We start from the raw sequence: 16,221 nt of genomic DNA on the forward strand, positions 1-16,221 counted from the left end.
CCCAACTTTCTGCTTGTTTTCCCATACTGCTTGCTCGTGTACTGACGAAGTAACATAGGTAATAGGCTGTAACTCTGTCTTGCTCCCTTCCTTCTCAACTACAGCCTCCCTGTCATGTCGTACGACTCTTGCATATCCAGCCTGGTTTCTATACAAATTGTGACTGGTATTTCGCCCCGTTCAGATTTTCAAGGAGAGTATGTCACTCAAAATTTTCTAAACATCCTCCTAAATCTACAAATGCTGTAAATTTTGTCTTGCTGTTTTTTAATCTAAGATAATCGTTGACTCATTATAGACAAGCGTGTTCCTACAATGTCCAAAACTCAAAAAGAAGTTCCTCTCCTTCATTTTTAATTAAACAATTTATGTTAGTATTCTGGAACCATGTGTTGCTAATCTGATGACTCGGTAGTATCCACACTTGCGAGGACCTGCCTTCTTTTAAATTGAAATTATAACATTCTTCTTGAAGTCCAAAGATAGTTCGCGTGTTTCATATAACTCGCAAACCAGGTGGTCTATTTTGTCATGGTCTCTTTTTCCTGGAATCTCAATAATTCTGAGGAAATTTCTATTCCAGGTGACTTCCAATGCGTTACCAAATTCTCCTTGCAGTAGTGTATTCCTCATTCCTCCTCACCTACTTCCGCTTCCCTTTCCGTAACACTGTATTCAAGTTAGTTTTCTTTGTGTAGCCATTCTACACATTCCATCCAACTTTCAGACTTCCTTTGTTACTTAGTTCCGGCGAGTCTTCTGTATTGTTAATATTCATTGCTATTATTCGCTTCATTAACCTTCCCATAGATAGCATCCATCTTCCAGATAGCTACGAACGCTTCTACATAATAGAATTTCTCCTCTATCTATTCCTGCTTCACCATTTTGAATTTTCTGGAAATTTAATTTTTTAGATGTTTTCATTCTCTTTTTTCTGCTTCATTTGCTATTTTTTTTTTATTTTCTTCTATCGATAATTAAATGAAATGTCTCGTGTGTTGTGCAAAAATTTTGGTGGTTCTGGGCTTTTTGCCTGTTTGATCCTCTGCTACCTTCATTATATCATCCCTCACTTTTCTATAGTGTTCCTCTCCTCGGTGGTCTTTCTGCTGAGAGTCAGGGCACATGGGTATCGTAGGAAACGAAAGGGTTGTCATAGCAAGAAAGAGACGTGTCGTGACCCTCAGATACTTCAATATGCTATCCTCTTACATGATGTTGCCTCGCTCTTGAGGTATAGAGTCATACGTCGATGGAAATATGAATGTCTGAAAGTGACAGACAGTAAACTGCGTCTAGTGAAGTCCACAAAAGGGCCTTAGGGTTCCTCCTTCCAACACGGCACGCGGGATGACGCACGCTTTATTGGTCCGGCGAGAGGACCCTACAACGTGGTGTCCTTGTAGGTTACACACCACTGTGCTAAACATTTTACAAGACGGTACTTTGTATTCAGCCCAAAGGACGGCAGCTCGGTTGCCGACAGAGTTGCCCTCTATTTTAAATGTGGTACGAAATTTATTGTTTAGTGAATTGTCCGACTTCCTCCCGAAAACGTTAGAACGACGTTGTTCATATGTTATCAGGATGACTAGCTTATCCATGCTCTTATGCAAAAGATCAACCAGCCACAAATTCCGTCTTCATTAGATTTTTAACAGTTTCAGAGCATCTGACCAATTTTGACTTTATCTTCCATGACGTGAGCTAGTGTCGTGCGAATGCGGTTTGATGAGGTTGGAAGGGGGGTTTTCATCTGAGGTTACTGATTGTCTCTCGTCTCGCATTTTTGACCACATCTCTTTCTACTGATTTCGTGTGGGCGCAGATAACATCGTCGTTGAGCGCCCCTAAGCCACAAATAGGACTGTTCCTTTCCTCTATTTCGTTCAATAGTTGCCGTATACTGTCCTCCCCCGTACGAACCACTGATCTTGTCGTGGGGTATTGGCTTTCGTAGACGTACTGGAGGTACAACCACATATGACTGAGATATGAGGAGAGACCTGACTAATATATGGTTTCCAAAGAGGGGCACTTATAGTGAGTGACGCGAGTAGTCTTTATTTCTGAGTGAATGTTTTGATCACCGAAAGAAGCAAAATATAAGAAACCTTTTAGTCTAAACGTTTAGTTCAGAGCGATCTCTTCGGTGGTACTAACTTGTTATCGTGCTCCTCTTTGTGGTATACAGCTGTATTCGTTTCCTCCTTTTTCTATCAGCTACCAGGCTATACAATATTCGTGCACTATTTGCACGTACCAATTTGCCTAAATTCATCATTACAAAAAAGATCTGATGCCTTGTTTCTGAGAAAAATTGCCTGTAGGTTGAATATGAAGCACCGTATAGTGAGACAGAATTAATTTATTTGAGGAGTACATAAGATGCGATGATTTTGAGTGGCAACTGGAAAAGGGGTGCAGCACTGGTATTCAGACAACACATTACTAACAAGTACAGCAAAAAGCTTATCCTTGCCTGTAATTTCGACTCTCACAATCAGGATGTCTTGGAAAGAAACCGACCTCCGCTGAGTTTAATTTTCGAAGCATACCAGATCGTCAATACTTAAAAACGGCTGATCTTCTAGTCATAAAAGTCACGTTAGCGCAACTGAAAGACCGGCCCAAAGCTTTTAATTGTACCGGGCACGTTTTGTATATGACAGAACCATTCCAATCACGTGATTCAACACCGGAACTTAACAATCCTCACTTACTAGGTCTGTGTGGCAATGCAATATTGTTAGAGTCTTTAGTTTGTTCTTTAGTGTTTCATAGCTATTAGATAGTTGGCGCACTCGCAGTTACGTAATTTTTAACGCTGTTTCACAGTGAGTATACCTGAGGCCTCAACAGCGTAGTGTATAAACATCGTTTACCTACTCTCTGTTGCCACAGAAAGAACACGTTCACGTGTCCCAATTAGTTTTACCGTTTAGCGTACTTTCAGCTACAAGAAGAGCCCTCAGTGTTCTTCCTGCTGCGCTTGAGGTTTTAGTTGTGCTAAAGTAAGGTCATCCCCGGAGAAGGGGCCTTGTGCAACAAAGGACTCACGTACCACGGTACTACTGTGGGTAATGCTAGTCGTGAGAGGTGAAGACTGTGCATGATGCTATAGCATAGCCTCCGGAAAAAGAAGGAGTACAAAAAGTAACTTATCGATATTCAACAATAAAGAAGCGCTATATGCGCTCTTAGAATCGCATTATTGTAATCTTTGTCTCGTGGTATAAAAGAAAAGCACGTTTTTTGTTTCATTGTCTTCTGTGTCTTCTTGGTTCTGATGTCCTACCTGAAGGACGCATGTAAATCACGGTCTGTAATTAACACAATTATCTGTAGTGTTATTATAATTTTTGATTAAATATGTATTCAAATAATTACTGTAGAGTGTGTTTTTGTTAGCAGAAAGAAAGAACCTTCCATATCGATAATTTAGTTACGTAATAATTAAATGTTGCCCTGGCCATTTTGTGTAAGCATATTGTTGAAGCGACGTCATTAATGATAAAATGATAAAAACCTTTTTAAAAGTCATTTAATTCTGAAACAAAAGTTTTGAAGTGATTCATCTCAATAAATGTGATATTTTCCAACTCAATTTTTAGGCCTGAGGTATAGTTTTATAAAAAAAATATTTTCCATAAATGTGTACGCTGCCCGTGCACATAGGCAGCTATACTGGAGCATCTAGCCTCACAAAAAAGGAAATAATTAGCATCGTGTTTAATTGGCTTATCGCGTAACATTAAAGTAAGATTTTTTTTCATCCATCGTGAGTAAGACGCATGTCTTCTCGTTGAAATACATATGATATTTCTGGCAATAGCGCCCTGAGAAAAATTAGTCATGCCTTTGAACAAACATAAAAGAGGATTTTTAACAAAACATTTCATTCCAAATTTAACAGAATAATTTATTTCATTCACTTTTCAAAAAGTTAAGCGATAATGCTCTTTATGACTTTTTTATGGGACGTCTATTGCCTTCAGTTGTCAAACAATGACACTGGAAGGTTGTATAATGTTTTATTAACTACGTGCAGCAACAATATCTTCGTTTTCATGTACCAATACGTATTTAAAAGAGCAAGGTCTATTTTCACGGTTCAGAGATGTGACAGACGCAACTGAGAGAGCTTACGTTTATAAATTAATTGATTAAGATGTACCAGCTTTAATATGAAGAGAACAGCTAGCGAGGTCTGTAAACTACAAGTCTGCGGCAAATAGGACGCGATGTTTGAGTTCCAGCTCATTGAAAAGCTCTGGTCTGGTAGTGGTGAGAGGGTTTCTCTCTTACAAGTAATTAGGAGGTTTCCAGTTCCGGCATTTCTCTTACAACCAAGTGTAACTTCCTACACTCCTTGGTCGAAAATATCTTCTTGTGCGTGCAAGAACAAAAGTCAAAAAGGAATCGACGTGTGCAATATATAGGCGAGGAGTGACGCTGTATGAAATCGTATGTAAGTTGTGAAGAAATTTTCTGTCTTAAAGTTGTACTAGACATTTAAGAAAATGCTGATAAATTACTCTTTCCTTCATGCATGTTTGTTATGACTTTATTATTCTCTATCTGTTTCAAAATGGTTCAAATGGCTCTGAGCACTATGGGACTCAACTGCTGTGGTCATAAGTCCCCTAGAACTTAGAACTACTTAAACCTAACTAACCTAAGGACAGCACACAACACCCAGCCGTCACGAGGCAGAGAAAATCCCTGACCCCGCCGGGAATCGAACCCGGGAACCCGGGCGTGGGAAGCGAGAACGCTACCGCACGACCACGAGATGCGGGCTCTCTATCTGTTTGCGAGCTCCCTATTGTTCACCTGTCACGTAGCAAACATGCCCTTCGTACTTAATGTTAGCTTAGAGACGACCGATTACATAACGAAAGGAGATAAATAAAATATTTACGTACGATGAATTTTTCTCTAGCCACTGTCGGAGACCACGATGGAGGTCGTTACCGATACATACCAGACTCAAGGGGCTGTTCGCGAACAGTTTAAAAGCACTGTGAGACAGTGTGCCAGTTGGTTGTTACAACATGTCTGATTGTTGAGTAGCTGCAACTTTTTGCCAATGGTGGCTTCTTGTAGCTGATTGCTTCCCAGCATGCAAAACTAAAAAGTAAAAAAAAAAAAAAATGTTTTCTGCCTATCTCCTAAAGATTTAAAAGTAAATACAAGGTGAGGAAAAAGTCTGGAAACGATCCTACAGAAGTCGGAAAATGTGTGGAATCATAATGTCGTTTGCTGTAGGTTGTCTGTAGGTGGGGGCGCAACTTACAGGAGCTATGGCGACAGTGGCCGACACCTTGAAATCCGCCGTCTTGGGTTTGGGTTACGTGTTTCAAATGGGAAGGGGGTCATATGGTACATCATTTTGAACTGCCCGTTTCTCAGGAATGCACATAGGAAATCCGTTTCAAGATATCTTTATTGGTGTAGTAGTTATGAGCTGTTAAAGCTTAGATCACTTGACAAGAGTCAGCATTACAGTATATACTCAATATGACTTCCATTGCACTGGACACTCAATCGGAGTTTTTTTTTTTTTTTTTGCAAGTCTTGCTGCACGCGTCGCACGATCTGTATGTCAACAAAGGCCGGCCGAAGTGGCCGTGCGGTTAAAGGCGCTGCAGTCTGGAACCGCAAGACCGCTACGGTCGCAGGTTCGAATCCTGCCTCGGGCATGGATGTTTGTGATGTCCTTAGGTTAGTTAGGTTTACCTAGTTCTAAGTTCTAGGGGACTAATGACCCCAGCAGTTAAGTCCCATAGTGCTCAGAGCCATTTGAACCATTTGTCAACAAAGGCGCACGCCTTCTCAATACGCCAGCAAAGATGGGCTACATCGTTGATTTGTACCTCATACGCAGTTGATTTCAAATGTCCCCACAGATAAAAGCCAAGAGGTATAAGATCAGGGGACCGTGGTGGCCATTCGATAGGACGCCTCCAGTGACCTCCAAACTGTTCATCCAGAAACTGTCTGACTTTAGTAGCATAGTGGAGAGCTAAGCCGTCTTGTTGGAAGAAGACTGGGAAATCACCGTGTAGATTCAACAGCGTTGGAAGCGCATAATCACGGAGCAAGTTAAGATACCTCGCCCCACTTAAGGTTCAATCAATAAACACCGGTTCTACGTTTCTTGTGTCCCAAATCCAACACCAACCGATCACTTTTTCACCGCCAGCACCTTTACAGGGATCGATCCACTAAGGGTTTGCGTGTGACCAGCAACTATGATTCTGTTTGTTTACTCCTCATTCCACTTGAAAGTTAACTTCGTCACTGTACAACACCTGCCATATGAAGTTTGGATTCCTGTTACACTGATCCAGAGCCCATGTTGCGAACTGCACCCGCCCATTATTGACTGACACCGGATATTGGTGAGAACCGGAGTGTACTGCGATGTGGACTTTTCACAAACGATGCCACAATTGTGTCGCAGCCCCCTCGTCGGTGGCTGTTCTTGGACATCCGCTGTGTAGCTTGTCCATCCCAGAACCTGTTGCACGAAATTTATCCAATAATTTGGGTACTATCACATGTGAAATGTCAGTTCTCTCAGGATGTCAGTCATCGAAGCCAGCGGCCATCACTCTGGTACTTCGTCCAACACTCATTAATACGATATCAGTGTGTTCCTGTCGTGTAAGTGCCATTATAGACCACCAGCAACAATAAACTGAAATGATCGCCTTCTCGCAATTTCAAGCTTTAACAGGCCATAACTCCCACACAAATAAAGATATCTTAAAACATCTGTATTGAAGGGTGAGACGTGGGACTTAAGGAAAGCAGGAAAGGTGTGGATGGGGCCTAATCAGTTACCGTTGGTTGCGCAGAAAACACATACACTTTATTTTGAAAAAAAAAAAAAAAAAAAAAAAACTCCCAACAATCATTTTAAAAGATTTAACTACACTGACGGCTGAAGGCCTTACTACGAAGAATTGCAAATTATTTGTCGGTTGAAGGGCACAGGCAATGTTACACACAGTGGACGGCTGCAGGCCTGATTAATAAGGGTTCAAAATCACTGGTCGGCGGAAGGCCACAAGCAGTTTCAGAATACACAAGTTGAAGACCTGAATTACCAATAAGGTGGACAATTACACTTTAAGAATACTAAAACCCTTTTTAACAATCTTAATAACTGTAACAAGTTACAGCGTCGGCTGAAGATCTTATTAAGACAGAACTGAAAACTATTTGTTGAAAGCCACAAGCAATGTTGACAGTTAACGGCTGAAGAGCACAAGCAATTTCGAAATACACAAAAGCTGAAGGGCTGAATTACCAATAAGGTGGACAATTACAAGTTAAAAATAGTAAAAGATTTTTTAAACAATCTTAATGAACTGTAACAAGTTACAGTGACGGCTGAAGGCCTTATCAAGACAGAACTGAAAACCATTTGCCGGCTGAAAACCACAAGAAATGTTTCAAACAATTAACGGCTGAAGGCCACGAGCAATTTCGGAACACACAACGGTTGAAGGCCTGAATTACAAGTGAAGAAGGCTGGCTCATATGGTTCAAATGTCTGTGAGCACTATGGGACTTAACTTCTGAGGTCATCAGTCACCAAGTTAAGGACATCACACACATCCATGCCCGAGGCAGGATTCGAGGCTGCGACCGTAGCGACACCAGAGACACAACACAGTACCATGCTTAACACGGGGCAGAAAACCCGTTGGCATTCAAAAATAGCTTGCCGTCACCCCGAATCGATAAATACATATCCTGTATGGTTTTCAAGGGTATTTTATACCATTATTCTTGCAAAATAGTGGCAGGCTCAGTTAACGATGATGAAAGTGGATAGCGATCACGCACCCTTCTCTCCAAAGTAGACCACAAAAGCTCAATAATACTGAGATTCGGTGACTGTGGTGACTAGGGCAGGAGCGACAATTCATGCTCACAGAACCAGTCCTGGGTGATGCGAGCTGTGTGAACAGCTTGGGACACAGCAGGAACACTGCGGCACAAACATTGTGCTATGGGATGAACCTGACCAGCCAAAATGGCAGTAATGCGACTTAACAGAGTAACCATGAGGCCCATGGAATACCATGACATGGCTGCCCAAATCATCACCGAATACCCATCATGATTCACTATTGGGACATAAGCTCAGTCAGGATGTAGATACAGTGTGAAACAAGACCAATCTCACCAGATGACTTCCTTCCACTGCCCCGTATACCAGTTTTATGGCTTCAGCACCACGTTGTCCTGTTACGGGCAGTTCCGAATACTGTGGCACATGACCCCGTTCCCTACTTGAAACTCGTAACCCAAATCCAAGGTGGCGAATCTCAAGATGGCCACTGCTGTAGCCTTAGTTCCTGTAAGTTGCGCCCCCACTTACAGACACCCCGTTTTATGTCTTCGTCACCACGTAGCCCTGTTACGGGCATTTGAATCATTAATAAGTGGTTTTGAAATTGCAGCTCGCCCTGTATTCCCCTGCTTATGTTTCTCCATGCATATTGTTTTATGCTGACAGTGTACGCTAGTTCGGCTCTGAAACGACTTTTGCAGCCGTCGTCCCCTTAATTTTCGTCATAATGTTCTTCAGTGGCCGTCAGTCACGATCACTCAGCGCATACTTTCACCCGCGATGTATCTTAGAGAATGATGTTCTTCCAGTTTCTCTGCATGCGGTATAAATATTTGATACGCTGCCTCTTGAAACATCAGACACTTTTTTGCGGAAGCACCCACCATATGAGCACCAACAATTTGTCCACACTCGAATTCGCTTAGCTCCGACGTAACGCACTCGCAACTACACAGAGCACTCTTCTGATCACTTCTGACCCTTGCAACGTATTGAGGACATTGCACAGATGCCTTTCATGGCCAGATACAACAGTGCAACCTGCAAGGCTTTGCTAGTATCTTCATTTATGTTCAAGCATTCATTTCTCGCAGTGTTTCCATATTTTTCTCCACTCCCGGTGTAGGCACAAATGTTTGGTTTTCTTCCATATGAAATGGGAGCATAATGTCTAATAAAATTTTATTCCATCAATTTAAGCACCCGCTTGCCTTTTACGAATAGTAAATGTCTCCATCAAAAAACCGAATAAAACTTTAGCGTTACTATCTGTTTAGTTCATGTGTATACTGACAAAGACCAAGTGTTCAGAGATCTACTTCTTGTTTTCAGTAGATGGAACGACCACTATTCCACTGTTACGATTTCCCAACTTCCAGCAAGTAGAACCGACAGTTGTTACCGTTGCTGGCGTTGTCTTGTGCAGATTACCTCGAAATTGTTTATGAATTATTACAGCTCATTTTAAAAAGGACAATATCTTGTAATATGATACAACGCTTAGACCTACGTATAGAACAAAATTTCGCAGCACGCTCTACAAGAAAATGCCGCGTGCTCAAACAAGGTGATACACCGTTTGGAAAAAAGACTCATCTATACGTTATTCTTACCGACAGAAACTGACATTCAGTAGTAGTATACGTGCACACGACTGCATTTGAATTGATTAAATATTAAAACACCCATGTAAACTTTACAACTTTGCGTTGAAATACGGTAAGCAAGAAACTACGTTAAAGGCACACTGGCTGAGCTTGAAATCATTGAAAGAAATGTAATGGGTTTGTTTACATAATTTTTTTATGCTACCAGTCACGATTTCCTTTTATTTACATCCTACATGACACGTTTTTAGGAAATTATTCCCATTTTCAATTGCGTTTTTCTCTTTGTACTATACCATTTTTACTTAATGTTTTTAATGTGTGAGGTTCTGTTTTGTTCTGCTGACATTAATGCAATATATAAAAAATGGGGAATTTTTATTTGGTTACCAACCATTATACGTAGCTACTGACGAAGTGTGGAAAGACGTGTATTTATAGTTTTCATTTTTATATGTTGCAGTAAAGTCAACAGAACAAAGCAGAACCTCAAACATCAAAAACATCGTGTAAAAATGGGATGGTGCACAGAGAAAAACGCACTTGAGAATGGGAATCATTTCTCGAAACGTGTCGTGCAAAATATAAGTAAAAAAAAAGAAAATCGTGACATAGCAAAAATGTTATTTATACACAAGCCCATTGCCTTTGCAGTCGCAGACTTTCACAAACCATTTATAATGGACAACATCGGAAGAAACGTAAAATAGGATCGCTAAACAGCATTCCCTAATGGAGATTAATTATCAATAGCCGTAACCCACAGAAGCGCTCCTGATTGTCTCCTCAATGAATACTTCCCAAGGCCTTCTGTTCCTAAAGCTAAATATTTTCCGCAAGAACTAATCTATAAGATAGCAACCGAAATGAAAATGTGTTACGTAAGATTCAACTTGTTCTTCTATTGGTTGACTTTAAATGTTGCACATGCTGAGTGACACTACCTATCTATTTACTGCTGACGAGATCAGCTGATCGCTTGTATAGCCAGTGGACAAGGAGACAACTTTCGCTTTCAAACGTGATATGAGTTATCTTTTTATTTTTGAGGCCTCTCATCTACAGTCGTAGCTTTACAAGTAATAGGGGAGTTCTTCCGTTTTCTGCGACTGTAAAAAGTCTTATTTGGACCAAAAGCGTTGAGCTTACGGAAAGCACCTTCAGTAATTTATTGGCTCCTACATTACCATACTTTCTTCTATTAGATTACATTAGATTTACTTTCATTCCAATTGACCCTTAGTGAGGAGGTCCTCCAGGATGTAGAACATGGCAAAAAAGGAATAATACATGACAAATATTTACAACTGAAACAAATAAGCTAATGTACCTTCCGCAGGTCCCAAGTGGAATGATGATCAATTTTTTAAATGAACACAGTAGGAAAGAATCATTTTACAAACAGTCATTTACTAAGATCGCATTAATGCACTGAATTTAAAATTTTAAAAAAGTTTTTTTTATTTGTAAGGTAATAAACATGCAATAGAACTACTACAATGCTTATTTACAATGAACACATTACTGCACTGAAATGGTGCAAAGCTAGATTGTACGTCTCTCTCTCTCTCTCTCTCTCCCTCCACACACACACACACACACATATATATATATATATATATATATATATATATATATATATATATATATATATATATATATAGCTCTACTGAGAAATTCATCAATGGAGTGAAAGGAGTTGGCCACCATTAAATCCTTTAGGCTTCTCTTAAACTGAACTTCGCTGGTTGTTAAGCTTTTTATGGCTCCTGGCAAGTTATTGAAAATGTGTTTTCCTGGATAACGCACACCTTTTTGTACAGGAGTAAGTGGCTTTAAATCCGTGTGAAGATCATTCTTATTTCTGGTATTGATTCCATGAATTGAGCTGTTGGTTTGAAAAAGTGACATATTTTTAAAGACAAATTTCATTAAGGAGTAAATATATTGGGAAGCAGTAGTTAGTATCCCTAGTTCCCAAAACAGGCATCTGCAGGATGTTCTTGAGTTCACACCTATATAACTCTCATTGCACGTTTTTGTGCGAGGAAAATTTTAGCTTGACTTGATGAATTACCTCAAAAAAATAATCCCATATGACATTATGGAATGAAAGTAAGCATAGTACGCCAGTTTTTTTTATTTTTATACCCCCTATGTCGACACAATTCGCATTGCAAAAAAGAGATTTGTTAAGACGCTTCAGCAGTTCTGTGGTTTGCTCTTCCCAGTAGAATTATAGACGGTCGATTTTTAGCACACTGCTTATCGCTAATATACAAAATTTTCTCGTTTTCAAGCTTTTATACATCCACTTTCGCTATTCTTTGGCCATTGAAGACGATTTAAATCAACAGAAGAGCGTCTGTACAAAAATAAATAAATAAATAAATAACAAAAAATAAAAAGAGATTTTCGGATTTGTAAATCACTTTCGCCTTTCCTTCTTCAAAAATTTCGCGGCCGTCCCAGAGGTCTTCTGTTCTACAAGAGACAGCATTTCTGCAGAGCTGCTGTGAAGGGAACGTATGTTTGGAAATGATGAGTGGCCGCTGACGTCACTCAGCGTTGCGGCGGTAGTGAAAAGCGGGAAGGGCGCCGGTGTTTACGCAGCCAATTATAGCGGGAATACCGCCGCCCTGTGAGAAGTGGCCGGCAACTGTTTTCACACTAGGGCCCGGGCCGACGGGCGCCATGGGAACCACGGCGCTATGAAACCGGGTTAGGCTCTTTGTGAGATTAATGGCTTCTCTGTCTGCCTTTGTTTCATTTCGTCTTCGGCTGCTGGCATCTGTAATAAACACCGACTCCCAGCACTCAGCAGCAACAGCTGTAGCAGATGCATACAAAGGAATCGCCTGACTGCCCTTTCCACAGCGCCTGCATGCTACCGAAAACAAGTTTGTCTTCCGTAGATGACTAACGTCATCCACGCAAGAAGTCTCTTGACAGCCAAATTCATGAAAGCGCGGTTAAGGATTCGATCACAGCTAAATATTTGTGACAAGAAAGACTATAAATACACTGACGGAAGAAAATGACTTACAAGACAATTAATTAATGTAGAGCAATGAAATATCAGGAATACATTTGTGCAGATACCGTATTTGAGTGGTTAGTATTGCAAGAACACAGTTGAAAGTAAGCGCGAGGTAAGCCATTGAAAATTTGAAATGGTGGTACGTTAATAACCTGTGTAACCTCCAGAATGTTGAATGTAAGCATACAAACGTGCATGCATTATGTTGTATATGTGCCGGATATCAGTTTGTAGGATGAAGGTCCATGCCTCTTTGCAATTGCTCAGTAAGTACAGGGACGGTGAACCATGGTTGTGGACGATGCTGTTGACGTCGTCTGATGGTGTCCCATATGTGCTCGAGGTGAGACATATCTGGTGACCGAACAGGCCAAGGATACATGTAGAAACTCTTTAGAGCACGTTGGGTTAAAACAGCAGTATGCGGGCGAGCATTACACTGTTGTAAAACATCCCTTGGAATGTTGTTGATGAATTGCAACACAGCATGTCAAATGACTATACTGAAGTACCAGTTTACAGTCAGGGTGCGTGGGACAACCACAAGAGTGCTCGTGCTTGTCATACGAAATCGCACCCCAGACTATAAATCCAGGTGCAGGCCTTGGATTGGTAGCAAGCTCTCAAATGGCCTCCTTCTAACCAACACATGGCCATCTCTGGCACCGAGGCAGCACCAGCTTTCATCAGAAAACACAACAGACCTCCACCTAGCCGTCGAATGAACTCTTGCTTGGCACCACTGAAATCACAAACAGTGGCGATGATTTGGAGACAGTGGAATGCACGATGCAGGGCGTCTGGCTCGGAGCGTTTTTTGAAGTAACCTATTTGTAACAGCTTGTTGTGTGACTGTGCTGCCAACTACTGCTCAGATTGTTGCTGCAGATGCTGTATGATGCGCCAGAGTTATAGGCGAAACACGATAGCCTTGCCTCTCCATAGTGTCATGTGGCTATCCGGAGCCCGGTCTTCATGTGAACGTACGTTCTCTTGACTGCTGCTGCCAGCAATCATATACTGTGGCTACATTTCTGCCACATCTTTCTGCAATATCCCGAAAGGAACATCCAGCTTCTCGTACCCCAATCACATGGCCTAATTCAAAATCTTTAAGTTGTTGGTAATTGTGTTTTTATCGCCTTAAAGGCATTCTAGACTACAATCAATTCATCACGTCCAATCTCAAAAGGTAACTAACGCGCACGACCGTTACAGTATGTATTTACAGGAAATCTGACTTGCATACTCATAGTGGTGCTACTAGCGCCATTCTTATACAGCTGGCCGAAACTTGAATAGGCATAATCTTTCAGATGTGGAAACAGGCCTACAAACATTCGTTACGCCGCACATCTCCTTCTTGTTGTTGCGATTTTTTTAACCTTCATTGTTTGTGTAAGTAACAACGAATATTGCACAACATACTTCTGTGACATGAATAAGGAAGTCCCAGAATGTGTTACAAACGCGGAGATGGAAAAAATATTAGGATGTTCTTCCTTCAATTTTGTAACTGCACATCGCTACCCACAATAGTACACAATTTGCAGCATTACTACCGTTCATTTTACAAAACTGATATTTAATTACAATAAAATGTGCCTATAGTGACATTGTTTATTATAACTATTCAATGTGCCGTTGCCTTGAAATGGTATGCCACTACACGTAAGTGTAATACGGAAGCAATGAAATACGGCGAATCCAATATGACGTCTCAGAAGCAGGAAGCGAGGGACATCGTCTGTCTGATTTCCGATTTCAGCCGAACGCCAGCCACAGATTGGCAATTTCAGTGGAATTCCAGCTGCAACCTGTGGCACTTCCTAATTTTATGTTGTCATCTACATGCCGTTTGATCACTCACTGCCCCAAATCCTTGATGCTTCATTATTTTAGCCATTCTGCACTGTCAGAGTTGTTTGTGCAACATAAAACTCTCCATATGGTTCAAATGGTTCAAATCGCTCTGAACACTATGGAACTTAACATCTGAGGTCATCAGTCCCCTAGAACTTAGAACTACTTAAACCTAGCTAACCTAAGAACATCACACACATCCATCCCCGAGGTAGGATTTGAACTTGCGACCGTAGCGGTCGCGCGGTTCCAAACTGAAGCGCCTAGAACCGCTCGGCCACACCAGCCTGCTTCTCCACATGCCGTTCACACAAATATGCCTTTTTTATCTTTGTGGGACAGAAGTAAGAAGGTAACTGTGAGTGACACTGGATGTTATTTCAAAATTAGAACTGTTTTGTAACACTGCAGAGAGTCATTAATTCACACTGGGACTCAAAGTCCATAGTCACTGAGAAATAAAGTTTTAGTTCAGTATTACAAGCTTTATTCAGATCATGTATAATGTCGTGCCAGGCTTAAAAACTTAACAGAAACTGTGGATAGCCGTTAGTGCCTATATGCAGCTCCTTGATCAAGTATCAGATTTAAACTACCGTTTAGGTTTTGAAATCTACTTTGTTATACTTGACCAGTTTCGGAAGAAGCACTCCTGCTTTGTTCAACGCAACATACACTCCTGGAAATGGAAAAAAGAACACATTGACACCGGTGTGTCAGACCCACCATACTTGCTCCGGACACTGCGAGAGGGCTGTACAAGCAATGATCACACGCACGGCACAGCGGACACACCAGGAACCGCGGTGTTGGCCGTCGAATGGCGCTAGCTGCGCAGCATTTGTGCACCGCCGCCGTCAGTGTCAGCCAGTTTGCCGTGGCATACGGAGCTCCATCGCAGTCTTTAACACTGGTAGCATGCCGCGACAGCGTGAACTAGAGCCGTATGTGCAGTTGACGGACTTTGAGCGAGGGCGTATAGTGGGCATGCGGGAGGCCGGGTGGACGTACCGCCGAATTGCTCAACACGTGGGGCGTGAGGTCTCCACAGTACATCGATGTTGTCGCCAGTGGTCGGCGGAAGGTGCACGTGCCCGTCGACATGGGACCGGACCGCAGCGACGCACGGATGCACGCCAAGACCGTAGGATCCTACGCAGTGCCGTAGGGGACCGCACCGCCACTTCCCAGCAAATTAGGGACACTGTTGCTCCTGGGGTATCGGCGAGGACCAATCGCAACCGTCTCCATGAAGCTGGGCTACGGTCCCGCACACCGTTAGGCCGTCTTCCGATCACGCCCCAACATCGTGCAGCCCGCCTCCAGTGGTGTCGCGACAGGCGTGAATGGAGGGACGAATGGAGACGTGTCGTCTTCAGCGATGAGAGTCGCTTCTGCCTTGGTGCCAATGATGGTCGTATGCGTGTTTGGCGGCGTGCAGGTGAGCGCCACAATCAGGACTGCATACGACCGAGGCACACAGGGCCAACACCCGGCATCATGGTGTGGGGAGCGATCTCCTACACTGGCCGTACACCACTGGTGATCGTCGAGGGGACACTGAATAGTGCACGGCACATCCAAACCGTCATCGAACCCATCGTTCTACCATTCCTAGACCGGCAAGGGAACTTGCTGTTCCAACAGGACAATGCACGTCCGCATGTATCCCGTGCCACCCAACGTGCTCTAGAAGGTGTAAGTCAACTACCCTGGCCAGCAAGATCTCCGGATCTGTCCCCCATTGAGCATGTTTGGGACTGGATGAAGCGTCGTCTCACGCGGTCTGCACGTCCAGCACGAACGCTGGTCCAACTGAGGCGCCAGGTGGAAAT

This window comes from Schistocerca americana, chromosome 5 (assembly GCF_021461395.2).
Source record: "Schistocerca americana isolate TAMUIC-IGC-003095 chromosome 5, iqSchAmer2.1, whole genome shotgun sequence".
NCBI lineage: Eukaryota > Metazoa > Arthropoda > Insecta > Orthoptera > Acrididae > Schistocerca > Schistocerca americana.